The following is a 16697-nucleotide window of genomic DNA, read 5'->3' on the forward strand; positions in this document are numbered from 1 at the left end:
TTACTTCTACTCTCTTTTGTGCTTAAAGTGTTTGGTGATAGAGCGGAATGAATGGGCTCTAAGGGACTTGTCTTGTACTGCCCCTGAGCAGCATCAGATTCCCATTTACATCAATGGAAGCTGTGCATGCAAACACAGGGCAGTATATGGCCCAATGTGTGTAGATCAGCTCCATGTACGCATCTGGAATTTTGAAAAAAAAAAAAGTCTACCTTTCGAGTTGCAATTTCCTGTAACTTGATTAGTTTGGCAAATAATTGCACCTTTCGGGGCCCGATCCAGCTCTTTCTCTAGTCAATGGCAAAATTTCCATTAACTTCAGTGGGAGCAGGACCAGATGCCAAAAATGTGTATTTAGTCTCTAGAGTTTTACTTTGAAACAGTTTCACAACCAGATTGCAACACTGTGCATTTCAACAACAGTTCTGCAGCAAAATACCGTTGTCACTTGTAGTTACTTTTACAAAATTCTGCTTTGTCTGCAAGGAGAAGAATGATTACTTGAGCAACTGCAAATGCAAAAATCTTAGTATGCAACTTTTTCCTCATGAGGCCCGATTCTGTGGAAGTGTTACTTCAGTTAAACTCATGTAACTACATTGCCCCAGATGCAGGATTTTTAGGATGATAGAAACTTAAGTTTTGCCTAATTAAATGCAGTTTTTAATGTAAATTATGTACAGTTTCTTGGGTCAAAATTTGAGGGTAGAATAGTGACCCTTAGCCTCTTGTGCAGCCGAACCGTGCAAATTGGCTCCCCAACTGAACTATGACTTTTAGCTAAAAATCTATGAGTAAATTTAGTTTATAGACAAATAATAATACGTTATTGAAGCCCACTGAAGAATAAATCATTAAATGACCGAGATTATATGAACATTTGTATTGTACCCCCATGTCTCCCCCCCCAAAATTAAAATCGCCTTTAATTGATAAGACAATTTTGTAAACCACTTACGGCTGTGATGAAATCCTACTTGACTGGCCCACAAGCAGATGTGACAAGTTGAATTTATTTCCTTTCTTACCAGGAAGCTTTGCAGGAAACTCTTAACATATGGTGCTTTTCACTTCCATCTAGAGCTATAAATGTTATTGGGAAAGGATGTTCCCAGGAGCAGCAAGTTTCTGACGTTTCTGCCAAATGGACTCCAAATGATCCTTCTGTGGTTCTGAATTCCCAAAGTTCTTAGGAGCTGGCAGCCAAGAATCTCTGATCTAAACACAGCTCACTAATTTAATTATTTTATTACTGATTTGTAGAAGGCTCTTGCAGAACAGTGACTTTGCATCTGTATTATATCTAGCTATGCAGGAAGTGCAAGTTGTAAGAATGTAAATATTTTGTTTCTTAACTGCTTTTAGTTTGAAAACTTGGAAACCATTTAACACAAAAATCAGGCACACCAGTCTGAAAGCAGAGGAATGTGAAATGGAGATAAGTCACACAACTAGTATTTCTCTTATATTTTGAAGATCCTGTATCTTCTATGGAAATTGAATAGTTTTTGTCTATTTGATAACTATAACTACACATAGCATTGTACAATAACCTTTGCCATCAGAAAGGAAAAGCTAAATGGAGAAAGAAATTATACCTAGTACAAATCATTGAAATACTTGTGTCTGCTTTTATAATATTGTAAGAAGTTCTGAACACACACCAGAGGGCACATGTCTGTTTCATGTGGTTGCCGAATATTTCATTTTAATAAGTTAAAGGGCTGAATTTTATGTTTTGTCCATTAGTAGTTTTGCTACTGGCTAGAAAATATGGGAGCTAAATTAAAAATAGCGACACATTCTCTAGTAATGTGAGCGTCAATCTTCTTGGCTCACTTTACTACAATCTGAACAATTATATATAATTTGACTAATGGAACTATACCCAGATGTACAGACACTCCTTTCTCAACCTATGTGTGATATAATATTTTTAACATTAGCTTTAATAAAAAATTTGATGAATGAAACTGGAAGAAGAAGGTCAGATTTCAGGCTGGATTAGTTTGTTGTGACACCAAGACACCAGTGACTTCACCTCCTGGAGTTATGGTTTCAGGCTTCTGCAAACTTAGGCAAGCATACATTATACTCCTGTGATGTTTTCAAGCTTTTTTTCCATTTGTGAGGGCTAGAAACACCCTTTTAAAAAAAGAAGCTGAAATTCTGATTTAATCATAAACAACGAGGCATCCTTGTGGCACCTTGGAGACTAACAAAGTTATTTGGGCATAAACTTTTGTGGGCTAAAACCCACTTCATCAGATGCAGGGAGTGAAAAATACAGTAAGCAGTGTATATTAGATAATGTTTTCACCCCTATTACAGCACATGAAAAGATGGGCGTTGCCTTACTAAGTGGGGGATCAGTGCTAATTGAATTGGCCTCATTAGCACTGACCCGTCACTTGGTAAGGCAACTCCCATATTCTCGTGCTGTAATAGGGGTGAAAACATTATCTAATATACACTGCTTACTGTATTTTTCACTCCATGCATCTGATGAAGTGGGTTTTAGCCCATGAAAGCTTATGCCCAAATACATTTCTTAGTCTCTAAGGGTATGTTTACACTACCCACTGCATCGGCAGGCAGCAATCAATCCAGTGGGGGTCGATTTATCACACCTAGTCTAGACACGATAAATCGACCCCTGAGTGCTCTCCTATCGACTCGTGTACTCCACCGCCGTGAGAGGCGAGGTCAGAGTCGACTCCCCGCAGTGAAGACACCACGGTGAGTAGGTCATGTCGCTGAAGTTGTGTAATTTAGATCGATTTCCCCCCCACACACACCCCTAGTGTAGACCAGGCTTAAGGTGCCACAAGGACTCCTCATTGTATTTGCTGATACAGACTAATACGGCTACCACTTTGAAACCTGATTTCATCCTGTGACTCCAGAAGACAAAACTCTAGGCATGGGCTTATAGTGCCTATGCCTTTATTAGGTCCTGAAGGTGCCAGAATCTGAAAAAGCATGAAAAAGAAACAAACAAACAAAACTCACCCCAACTAATACAGCATTAGGGTCTGAAGGGAAGCTATTAACACAACGTTACTGCCTCATCCTGCTATCCTTATTCAGACAAAACTCCCATTGACTAAGGCCTGGTCTACACTATGACTTTAATTCGGATTTAGCAGCGTTAAATTGAATTAACCCTGCACCCGTCCTTACAACGAAGCCATTTATTTCAAAATAAAGGGCTCTTAAAATCGATTTCTGTACCCCACCCTGACGAGTGGAGTGGCACCAAAATCGATACTGTCATTTCAAATTAGGGTTAGTGTGGCCGCAATTCGATGGTATTGGCCTCCGGGAGCTATCCCACAGTGCACCATTGTGACCGCTCTGGACATCAATCTGAATTCGGATGCACTGGCCAGGTAGACAGGAAAAGCCCCGTGAACATTTTAATTTTATTTCCTGTTTGCCCAGCATGGAGAGCACAGGTGACCACAGAGAGCTCATCAGCACAGATAACCATGCAGGCCAATAATCGAAAAAGAGCACCAGCATGGACCGTATGGGAGGTACTGGATCTGATCGCTATATGGGGAGAGGATTCAGTGCTAGCAGAACTTTGTTCGAAAAGACGAAATGCCAAAAACTTTTGAAAAAATCTCCAAGGGCATGATGGAGAGAGGCCACAATAGGGATTCAGATCAGTGCCGCGTGAAAGTCAAGGAGCTCAGACAAGCCTATCAAAAAACAAAGGAGGCAAACGGTCACTCCTGGTCAGAGCCGCGGACATGCCGCTTCTACGCCGAGCTGCATGCAGTTCTAGGGGGGACCGCCACCACTACCCCACCTCTGACCGTGGATTCCGAGGCGGGGATAATCTCATCAGCTCCACCTGAGGATTCTGCGGACAGGGAAGAGGGGGAGGAGGAGGAGGAGGACAAGCTTGCAGAAAGCACATAGCACTCCGTTCTCGCCAACAACCAGGATCTTTTTTTCAGCCTGATTGAAGTACCCTCCCAACTCTCCCAAGCCAGTATCCAAGACCATGAAGGGACCTCAGGTGAGTTTACCTTATAAAATATAGAACTTGTTTTAAAAGCAAGCGTTTTTTAATGATTACTTTGCCCTGAGGACTTGGGATGCATTTGCGGCCAGTACAGCTACCTGAAAAGTCTGTTAACGTGTCTGGGGATGGAGCGGAAATCCTCCACGGACATCTCCATGAAACTCTCCTGGAGGTACTCCAAAAGCCTTGCCATAAGGTTTCTGGGCAGTGCAACCTTATTCCGTCCTCCATGGTAGAACACTTGACCACGCCATGCTTGCAGCAAGTAATCTGGTATCATTGCATGACAAAGCCTGGCAGCGTATGGTCCTGGTGTTTGCTGGCATTCAAGCAACATCCTTTCTTTATCTCGCTGTGTAATCCTCAGGAGAGTGATATCGTTCACGGTAACCTGGTTGAAATACAGGAATTTAATTAAGGGGACAGAGGTGGCTGTTCCTACTGGGCTGTTTGCCTGTGGCTGAAAAGAAATCCTTCCCTGCAGTTAGCCAAGCGCAGGGTAGGGGAGGGAATTGGCCCTGAGCTTTTTGTGTTTGGCTATCAGGGATCTTCCTTGATACCAGCCACGCGGTGGGGGGAGGGGTAAAGCGATCATCCCAGAGAATTCATGGTGGGGTGGGGGGGGTGTTAGTTTGGGTTTCTGCAGGGATCTTCCCTGATACCAGCCACGCAGTGGGAGGAGGGATAAAGCGATCATCCAGAGAATTGGATGGGGGTGTACTTTGTTTTCTGCTGCTGAAGGTTAAGAGGAAAACCGCAGCACTCAATGGGCTTTGCTTGGTATGTGGGAAAGGAGGGCGCAGAAGCCGAAAGACAATGGCTTACCATGGCTGCATGCAAGCCGAATTCTGTTGCCTGGACTTGCGTCTGTGATCTCTAGCAGCAAAGCCACAGGCACTCAATATTAAGAGGCAAAATGCGACCTTGCACGAAATCACAGAAATGTGCTATGTAATGTGAATTGTGTTGGTCACCGTGAAAGAGTATAAGCATTGTTCTGCAAAATGTATCTTTTTAAAAAATTCTCTCCTTTTTTCCCTCCCTCCAGCAGCTGCAAATTTTTCAAGCCTCCCTCCTCTGTCCTATCTCAGATAAGGCGTCGGAAAAAGAAGAGGTGAGATGAGATGTTCGCAGAAATCATGGAATCCACCTGCAGTGAAAGAGCTCATCTGAATGAGTGGAAGGACACGGTTTCAAAGTATAGGAAAGAAGCCAGTGAACGTGAGGACAGGAGGGACCAACGTGAGAAGAGGAGAGACACTTGAGATGAGAGGTGGCGGCAGGAAGATCAGAGGAGGCAGGATGCAATGCTGGGGCTGCTGCGTGAGCAAACAGACATGCTCCGGCATCTGGTGGAGCTTCAGGAACAACAGCAGGGTAACAGAGTGCGGCTACAGCCCCTGTACAACCCTCCAACCCCCTCACCATGTTCCATAGCCTCCTCACCCAGACGTGTAAGAACGCGGGGGAGGAGGCTCCGTACACCCTCCCATTCCACCCCAGTGGACAGCCCAAGCAAAAGGCTATCATTTTTTTTAACCTTTTTTTAGTGGCCTTTTCCTTCCTGCTGATCCTCCTCCCAACCCCCACCCGGGTTCTCTTCCCTCTTTTTATAATCAATTAATAAAGAATAAATGATTTTTAAATGATAGTGACTTTATTTCCTTTGAAAGCAAGCTGGGAGAAGGGGGAGGGTGGGTTCCTTACAGAGAATGAGTCAATAAAGGGGGCGGGTTTTCATGAAGGAGAAACAAACAGAAATTTCACACTGTACCCTGGCCAGTCATGAAACTGGTTTTCAAAGCTTCTCTGATGCGCAGCGCTTCCTGGTGTGCTCTTCTAATTGCTCTGGTGTCTGGCTGCATGTAATCAGCAGCCAGGCGATTTGCCTCAGCCTCCCACCCCGCCATAAAGGTCTCCCCCTTACTTTCACAGAGATTGTGGAGCACACAGCAAGCAGCAATAACAATGGGGATATTGGTTTGGCTGAGGTCTGAGCGAGTCAGTAACAATCGCCAGCGACCTTTTAAATGGCCAAATGCACATTCTTCCACCATTCTGCACTTGCTCAGCCTGTAGTTGAACAGCTCCTGACTCCTGTCCAGGCTGTCTGTGTATGGCTTCATGAGCCATGGCATTAAGGGGTAGGCTGGATCCCCAAGAATAACTATTGGCATTTCAACATCCCCAACGGTTATTTTCTGGTCCGGGAAGTAAGTTCTTTGCTGCAGCCGTTTAAACAGATTAGTGTTCCTGAAGACACGAGTGTCATGAACCCTTTCCAGCCAGCCCACGTTGATGTTGGTGAAACGTCCCTTGTGATCCACAAGTGCTTGCAGCACCATTGAAAAGTACCCCTTGCGGTTTATGTACTGGGTACCCTGGTGCTCCGGTGCCAAGATAGGGATGTGGGTTCCATCTATCGCCCCACCACAGTTAGGGAATCCCATTGCAGCAAAGCCATCCACTATGACCTGCACATCTCCCAGAGTCACTAGCTTTCATAGCAGCACCTGAGTGATTGCTTTGGCGACTTGCATCACCGCAGTCCCCACAGTAGATTTGCCCACTCCAAATTCATTCCCGACTGACAGGTAGCTGTCTGGTGTTGCAAGCTTCCACAGGGCTATCGCCACTCGCTTCTCAACTGTGAGGACTGCTCTCATCTTGGTATTCTGGCACTTCAGGGCAGGGGAAAGCAAGTCACAAAGTTCCATGAAAGTGCCCTTATGCATGCGAAAGTTTCGTAGCCACTGGGAATCGTCCCACACCTGCAACACTATACGGTCCCACTAGTCTGTGCTTGTTTCCTGGGCCCAGAATCGGCGTTCCATGGATAGAACCTGCCCCATTAACAACAGGATCTCCAAAGCACCGGGGCCCACGGTTTGAGAGAATTCTGTGTCCATGTCCATGTCCTCATCACTCTTGTCGCTGCACTGCCGTCGCCGCCTCTTCCTCTCCTCATTTTTCTGGTCCTGGCTCAGCATAAACTGCACGAGAACGCGCGAGGTGTTTACAATGTTCATGACTGCTGTCTTGGGCTCCATGCTTGCCGTGGTATGGAGTCTGCAGTGTTCATCCAGGAAAATAGGCGCGAAATGGTTGTCTGCTGTTGCTTTCATGGAGGGAGGGATGAGGCTGTACCCAGAACCACCTGCGACAATGTTTTTTGCCCCATCAGGCACTGGAATCTCAACCCAGAATTCCAATGGGCAGGGAAGACTGCAGGAACTATGGGATAACTACCCATAGTGCAACGCTCCGGAAATTGACGCTAGCCCTGGTACATGGACGCACACCGCCGAATTAATGTGCTTAGTGTGGCCGCATACATTCAACTTTATACAATCTGTTTCCAAAATTCGAATTATATAAATTCGGATTAATCCCGTAGTGTAGACATACCCTAAGTAAATTGGTGCTGAAGTATACCACTAGCAAATTATGACACCATCTCCTTTGCTGACTCAGCTGCGGTGGCTCTAGAGTAGGGGAGGAGGGATTCTCTTCCAGTTCCCAACTGCCTGCTCCAGTTGGGGAAAAAGCTGGCACTGAGCACCTGCCTACTTTTGTGTTCCAGGATCCAAGGACCAAGCAGCCCACGAAACTCTCCCTATTCCCTGGTGTAAGTGCATACTCCAAGTTACAGTCCAGCCCAGGATATTCACAAGTTAGAATTTCCATATCATTGTTAACTCACTCATATTGTGGCTTGGATTTCTATTTATGGTATAAATGTAGTCATTAGTTGTATCTGAAATGTCAGAATCTTGTACACAGATATCAACAGTTTTCAACACCTATTTGAAGTAAAGATTATTATTGCAATTAATAAGTAAATTTACTAGCATGTTTTACAGTTTCAGAATATAGGGCATAATCAATACTATACTTTTAGTGTCGTAAATACACTTAGCTAAGCATTTGATTTAGACTCATTGAGTCATTGAGCTATTGTAAGTTAAATAAACATCAACTGAAGAGGGAAAATCAATTTATTCAATCAAATTTTGTTTTCATTTACATCTGTACAACCCTCCTGTACTCAGTGGGGTTATACAGGTACACTGAAAGGGACTACTCTTGGCACACTATTTAACATATAATTTTATATACTGTAGATGTTAAACCTCAGTATAAATATTTTAATAATCAATTGCTATTTAATTAACATGCAATGGCTGTCTTAGTAAATCTAAATTAAATCCTCATTTGAGCCACTTAATTCAGAGTGTGAATTAACGTTCTCTATAGATAAGTGGTATTATAATATGATTTCACTACTGCACTGAAGGAAAAAAATCAATCGTAAAATTAAGTTGGATTCAATATAAAATTCATCAGCATTTTGGTATTTCCAGCATGGGTGTAAACTCCGTTTGGATTCTTCTCTAGTTTTTATAGCTATACTTAGTAAGAGTGTAATCACAGGGGACCAGGTTACATCTAGGGTGACCAAACGTCCCGATATTAGGAGCTATGTTTTACATAGGCAACGCTTATCCCCCTTTCACGAAAAAGAAAGTGTCCTGATTTTTCACACTTGTTATCTGGTCACCCTAGTTATATCTGCCCTCCCCCCAACTTCCAACATGAGTTGACAACTGTGCCGTCAGACACTCCTCTGTTTCTGTTAAGCTCTAGAGAGGAGGGGGAGGAAGTAGCAGAGGAGGCGGATAGGAAAGTCTGAGGCTGCTTTAGGCTGCAGCTTTCAGGACACTCGCTTCCCCCTACCTCCCGCTGGTTGCCAATCAGCTCAATAGAGAGGAAATCGCTGCATTCACCACAATACGTGACTTTAATGATTTTTATATTGCCATTTTCTCTTTGTTAATCTAGATGTTTACATTTTTTAATGATTTGTTGGTTGGTTTTTGTTTAAATTGGGGCTTTAATGGTTTGCCCTCATTCTGCTTTTTTTAAATATAGTTATCTTGATTGCTATTATTATTTCATGCACTGTTTATTCATGATGTCATTTTAGCTCAAGGCTAGAGTGGTATAACCATTCTGCCTTAAGCATCATTTTTCCCTGTGGCATGATATTGTACATAGTGAACAATACATATTGCCGATTGGAAGTGTTGTGAGTGTCATTAAATTTAACAACAAAATATGCTTGTGGTCACTCTCATGGCAAATTCTACTAGATCGGATTCTCCCTTCTCCTACATCCAAGTAAATCAGGAGTAACACCACTGAAGTCAATGGAACTCCTTTGATTTAAAACCAGTATAAAGGAGGAGAATTGGACTTTACTATTCAATACACCAATGCATAGGTGCTGAACTAGGGGTGCTGCCACACCCCCTGGCTTGAAGTGGTATCCATCACATATAGGGTTTACAGTTTGGTTCAATGGCTCTCAGCTCCCCCACAGTACAAATTGTTCCAGCATCCCCTGCACTATCTATGGGGTATAGACATTGACAGGACTTGTGCATAGCCATGAAGTTAGTTACCAGGCTGTAATTGTTGTAAACAAGTTCATTTTTCCTGCTACTTCACTACTATCTGCATATATGAGGCACATACAATATCCTGCTGTAAATGGAACATGGGGCCAAACAAGAACACAGGATTAGGGTAAAACAATGCACTTTCATTCACTTCTATTTGAATATTCTCTCCTTGTAAAAGCCTGAGATCAGCAATAATCTATTACTATTGTCACTCAAATAATGCAAATAGAATTCGATTCTGTGTAAAGGTGGTGGTTTGACAGTGCCGGAAACTGAAATCTGTTTATAAATGACCAGCTGTGCAGTCTTACCACCAATGTAACAAATGTAACGAAGTCCATTCAGATGTCAGGGTCTGATTCTCCTCCCACTTTTATACCAGTTTTACAGAGGTATTTTTACATTGGCTTCAAAAATTTCATTGAAATGTTTTCCCCCAGAGCTCTTCATCCACTAGATGCCCCCACTCATCAGATCCTGAACCCATATCAGATGTGTACCCACCAGATGTCCCAACCCCAGGCCAAATGCCAACACCCCCTGGACCTCTTGACATCTCCCAGCAAGAGTTGCTCAGATACACAGAGATGTGTAGGCCCTGTGGTATGGGTCCCATTATAAATACCTCTATAAATAGATAGCACTCTGCACCCAAATGGCCCTTCCCAGAGCTTTGTAGCTTCTTACCACTGCTAAAGTATTACACTACCCACCATCTCAAATACCCCATCCACCAGATCTCCCTTCTCTCCTGGTCATTCATTTATACTCCCTGATTCACCCACCACCAAGGACCAGCACTCCCTAAATGCCAATACTAGAGTTTTGTACTCCCGAATACACCAACTCATGAAATCTGCCAGATGCCCAGAATGCCCTCATTTGTCAGCCAGACTCCTCCCTGCCAAGGCCTTAACCTCTTTCCAATGTCCACCAGGTCTGTATATTCTCCACTTCATATGCAAGGTGAATTATTCCTGCCTTATTATTTATTAGGAGAATTTGGCCTCTCTTTTTGTTTGTGAACAACGTATTACTCTTTTGAATTTGTCATTTGAATTTTTTTTTTGACAAATAATTTCTGAGAGTAATTATTGGACTATAATTTGATCATGAGTAGTTCATTTGTGAGTATTTGATATTCAAGATTCAAGCTGTATTTGTTAATGTTGATTGAACTTGTAGAGCCTTTCTCACATTTCTGTTCCTTGACTGGATGAATGTAATTGTAAGGATTAGGTCTCCAATGCAGCCATTTGCATTTGAGATTAATTTTTCATAAATATACACCAGTATTTGTTTTAAATTCACAAACATACCTCCCAATGAACTTGTTTGTGACACTATTAAAAAGAAAGTGCATACAAAAGAAGATTGAGCGAAATCATTTAGAAATATGAATTTATATTTGTAGAAACATTTTTGCGTTATTTGCTCACTTCTAATTTGGACACTTTGCTAAGAACTGGACTGAACCATTAACTTATTTATAACTTTTATAAGTTATTGGACAGCCATCAAATGATAATGACTTTTGGACATTATCAGCATGAGTTCAATTCACGCTGGTTTTCATCAAATGAAACTCTGTGTCACATTACCATTCCCTTGAGCCATCCAGTTCCTCAGACATCAGCATCACTTTAATTCTCTCTATAAGACAGTATAATGTGAGCACTGTGCCTGGTCCACACAGAAAATGATAATTTTTCATACTTTCTAACACAGATGTTTCACCAAGCTTCATCTAGAAAGGCTAAATCTACATTTAAAAGCAAGGACACCATAGATGTTAGTTTTAAAATAACATACAACATGGCTCAGAGAAATAAATGAATATTATTGTGTCACAAATATCCTAAATTAGCCCCAGAAGATAAGAATAACAAAATAAAAGTGAAAGTTAACTCACCTTTTAATTACAGTGGTGGGACCTTTGAGACTGTGGAAACATTCATTTGTGTAATTCACATTTATACAGTCATTACAGAAGATATTTGCTAACCCTCTCTTTTGAATACAGTCTTGCAGATGAGAAAAACTTCTTTTTTTCCTCATAAATTAGACATTAAAATTCCAGGAAACCACTTATTATCATGAACACATTTCACCTGCAGAAATGGTGAAGACAGACCTTTTATAAAAAACATTTAGCATGAAATATTTTCCTCTAAAGGTCAGTCTTAAATCTTTCTATCTTCTTTTCTCATTATTAAAACGTCATCTTTCTTTCTCCCTTTTTAAACTCATCCTATTATCTGTGCACCATAAACCTTTGAAGAGAGATGGAAATGTGTGTGTTTGTAAGCTGATCTATTTTCAGATGTAGTGGTCCAAGTTATATTCTAAGTCTTCCAGGAAAATTGTGAAGATTTCCTGAACATGTATGTCCTCCTAATATTTGTGTTCTTATGAAGTTCAGTAGGCATGTGCCAGAGCATCATATATTGGAACATTATGCAGTTGCAAGGAAAACTCAGAAGATTCACATTCTAGGCCCAAATTCACTAGCTTGTCTGGTACTTTGCACCAGTATAAAGTGAGTGCCAAGTTGATGTAAAACGCTATGCTGGAGAACATATGTACTGCATTTATACTATCTTAGGCAAAGGTATGTGGGAGGTGAAATATGTGAGTGGAAATGAGAGAGGTTTCAAACCACTAAGGCCTCTGTGAGGGTCCACTGGGTTGCTAGGAGTGACCCCAGAACGTTTGTTCAAAAGAGCTGTTGGAGGAGAGTACGCGTGGAGATTTGTCAGCTGAAGATCCAAGCTTACTGAAGTTGCTGAGAAAGGTGTCTGCAGAGATTGTTCTATCAGGAATGGTAGAGGTCCAGGTGCTGGGAGGGTGATGGTGAGACTGGAGTGGGAAAACATTGGACTCCATAGCTTATGGAAAGAAAGCCTGAACTGGGGTATGAAATAATACTTTTCAGGACTTGAAAGGTACAGTTGACACTGCTAGATGATCACTAACAGTGTCTATTCACAGGTGTTAACTGTAAATAATAAATTCCAAGGTTGTTAGTTCAGTCTGGAGTGGAGCTGTGGTGAATGGTGACTTCTTCAGTGGTGGTCAGAGAAAGCCTCCATACCTATTAGGAGACCTTGCTCCTGGGAATGGGATCCTTGTAACAAGGGAGCAGAAGAAGGGGTGCCGTGAGGTAAAATGTCCATATGAGAAACTTGGTGGTACAGTAAGGGTCTGAGACCAGGTAGTAGGAAGCCCAGGGTCATGATGGCTACCATTCTGACTTGCTATCATTTTTCACTCTCCTTGCACTTGTACATATGACTACACAAGGTGCAGGGTAATGCTGAAATGGGCCATTGAAGTTTTCCTGAAGTGATAGAGAAGGCAGTCTGACTGAAGGCTTTGCCTAGAGTAGAACCAAGCTCTTGCCAGTGAATGGTCTGAGGAGGCATACATTTGAACTGTGAATATGTATAAGAATGTTTCGGTCTGAACCTGAAGCATTTACTCATGTGAGTAGTCCCATTGAAATGAATGATCCTACTCACAGGAGTAAGGGCAGGGCCCTTTTTTTATTATGTTGGTAACATGTTTATATTCACAAATAAAACATCATGCATTTTATTGATTTATATAGTAAGAGATTAAAGAGAAAGTTTGGAAAACTCAGTTCTTATTTAGTTCCCTCACTATCCAGCATAAATGCTAAACTTGTCACAACTCTTCGTAGACACCGCTCTGCAGTGCAGACAGCAGTTATAAAGAAATTCATTTTGTCTTCCCTCTTTACATGGGACATTGCCAAGAAGAAAATTTGTTTAAGAAATTTGCTCTACTTTCAAGTAGATTTTATCTCAACTTGCATAGAAGAAACCAACAAGGAGTATAAAACAAAATACATCTCAGCTTAATATTGTGCTTGTGAAAATAGCTGAACTTCATGAAAAAACTGCCAACAAACAACTTCATGAAAAAAAAATGATCCAAGGTAGGAGGACACATTGTAATTTTCTATGAATAAAAACCTGCAGGAGAGGACAGAGAGCCCTGGAAACTCTTTGCAAGACGCAGCTCACGGAGATATTTTTGTATGCTCCCTTCAAAGAAAGAGGTTTAGGGAATTCAGAGGAAGCCGGAGGTTAGGTCACTGAAATCTATGGAGCCTAGAGATCTGTGAGGGATTCTGGTTCTAGACCCTCTATTTTGCTGCCCAGGCATAGGTGCTCCCTATTCCTAGCAGCGTGGTTCCACCAGAAGCAATGTGCCTTTAGTTGCATCCCCCTTTATCTGCACAATAGCAGCTGTGGAAAGTCAAGTAGAAGTTAATATTGCTTGGTGCATTGTTAACACCAGTGCAGACAGAGTGGCCTCAGTTCTCCATTGCATAGTGTCTGTTTTGTATTCTAAAGCCAGTGGATCCAGCCACTGAAGGATTTCCCCCGCATAGGGGATTGTCAGGTTGCATAATATTGGTATAGTGGCTTAGTAAGCTTTCAGTTACGGAAAACCTCTTTCTGGCTGCTGGCATAGGGATGGGGCTGGGCTGTTCTTGAATCTGACTCATATACTGCTATGCAATAGTTCCTGGTATCTAATCTATGCTGGGGGTTGGCTAGTTAGCCCCAGGATCAAGGAGGTACAAAGGCAGCTTAAAGTCCCACTGAACTTGTGTTGAGTGCTCCTCATCAGATCTAGAGCATCTGGGCTAGTATCAGATCTAGGGTGACCAGATAGCAAGTGTGAAAAATCGGGACAGAGGGTGGGGGGTAATAGGCACCTATGTAAGAAAAAGCCCCAAATATCTGGACTGGCCCTATAAAATCGTGACATCTGGTCACCCTAATCTGATCAGCTATGCAGGGAACCATGTGATGCAATAAAGCTGCTCCGCAGAATTCTAGCTCTAGCATCAATCCCAAACTCGTGCAGTGCCTTGGTCCTAGAGCTCAGATAGAGATTTCCACAGGGTCCTGGGAGGAGGGAATATACCACAGAATTTCTGCTCCTCTCCTTCCATGCCCCTCTGGTCTGTCACATTAGATCTTCTAGATAAAATAGAAAGGAGCATAGAGGCCAGACTTACTGATTTAATGGCACCCTGCAAGACAAACATTCAGTAAATGTTTCCAACCTCTTTTCCAATGATAATATATTTCTATATATTGCTGTTATGTACTGAACTTTATTAAAAACTCATCATTGCTTTTGAAAATATGTTCTTTATCATACTTTTTGAAATATTGAGTCATTGAGTTGTAAAGCTTGTAATGTTTATAACAACATTTGTACTATTATTAGTATACATTCAGAGGTATGTTAGGATAGCATATATGACTATATAAGCAATTAGTAGTCTTTGCTAAAGTAATAACTAAGGAAGAAAGCTCAGAGCTTTCAGTTACGGAAAACAATGTCCATTGTTTCTCATTGAATGTAAGCTGGGCAGAAAAGGATGTCTGCTAAAGAAGATGAAGGGAACTCAGCATATTTAAAACACTAGGGGTGAAATCCTCAGTGTCAAGGAACAAGAGAACAACTTAGACTCTAAAGAAAGGCTGATACTGAGAAGATCAGAGCAAGAGATTAAACATCCTGAAAGACGCATAGAGACTTGTTAACCTGCCTGGAGAAGGGGTATTTGAGGAAAGTGAGTGGCAAAGACTCACTTGAGAGTGATGTGCTGGTAACCTCTCCTCTCTTATTTGTTGCAGTTTCCTGTTAGCTATGGGAATTTACAATCAAACCTACATAGGCTTGCATCTCTGTCTCTAAAGTCTTCTCTGATTTCGTGGGAGCCACTGCTCTGGAAAGTGCATCAGCAGTGAACATGAATTTACTGGGTGTGTAGGTCACAACCAACTCATACTTTTGCAGCTTTATCATCATTCTTTGAATCCTTAAGGTACAGTCATTTAGCGATTTGCTAAATAATGCTACCAGGGACTTGTGGTCTGTTTCAACTTCCACTGTCTGTCCATAAATATACTGATTGAATCTCTCCTTCTTGATCTGTGCGTATCTGGTTTCTGCTTCAGTCGGTCATTTGGATGCATATGCCACTGGTTTCCAACAATCCTCATGCTTCTGTAAAATCTCTGCACCTAACCCAGACTGTGAAGCATCTGCTGAAATTTTAATAGGCCTTCCTGGTGCATAGAATTTCAACACTGGTTCTTGTATCAGTTGTTGTTTTAAACCTTCCCATGAATCCTTCTGTTCTGCACCGTAATACCATTCATTTTTATTCTGTAGGAGTTTTCTCAAAGCTGCTGCTTTGGTAGATAGATTAAGTATGCATTTTCCAAGATAATTAGCCATTCCCAGGAATTGTTGGACATCTTTCTTTGACTGGGGACATGGCATCATTTCAATGGCTGAAATCTTCCTCTTAGATTTTACACCTTCATTGGAAATAATGTCCCCAATAAAAGTCATTTCTCTAACCTCTTAAAGACATTTTCCCCTCTTTAGTTTGATCTTTGCAGCTCGCGTTGCATCCAGGACTTCCCAAAGTCTACAATCATGCTTTTTTTTGTTGAGTCCCAGATGGTGACGTCATTCATTGAGGTGTCAACACCGTTAATATGTTGATAAATCATATGTATGCTGAAGAGTAAGCATATGAATCTGTATTTTCCAAATTGGGTATTAAATGTGCATAGCTTTGTGCTTTCTTTAGTTAATGCCCAAAACCTGAGGATGCATCCAATTTACTGAAATATTGAGCAGTTGTAAATTGAGCCATAATTTCATCTCTGGTTGGTAGTTTGAAATGTTCTTTTTATAGCCTTGTTGAGGTCTCTGGGATCTAAGCATGGGCATAGTTGGCCGTTATTTTTCTCCACAATGACTAGGGAGCTCACCCATTCTGTTGGTTCCTCAATTTTTTGTATTCCTTGCATTGTTTCCATCCTTGCAGGCTCAGCCTTGAGCTTACCACAGAGTGTAAATGGCACCTTTCTACATGGATAGATAACTGGAGGGACTTGCTTGTTTATCTGAATTGTATGTTAACCCTGCAAGCAACCCAACCCTTGAAACAGGTCATGATATTTCCTAAAGAGTGTCTCATAGTCAGGTTCAGTATGATCTCGTAGTGAGAGCAACCATTTTACCAGAGAGATGCTCTCCAGTTTGTTTTATTAAAGTTTTATTCCTTTCTCATTCACTGGTTTGTTGTTTAATGAACTCCAAGATTGTTACACTCACCCCACTGAAGTCAT

The sequence above is a fragment of the Trachemys scripta genome, chromosome 8 (genome assembly GCF_013100865.1).
Source record: "Trachemys scripta elegans isolate TJP31775 chromosome 8, CAS_Tse_1.0, whole genome shotgun sequence".
Classification (NCBI taxonomy): domain Eukaryota; kingdom Metazoa; phylum Chordata; order Testudines; family Emydidae; genus Trachemys; species Trachemys scripta.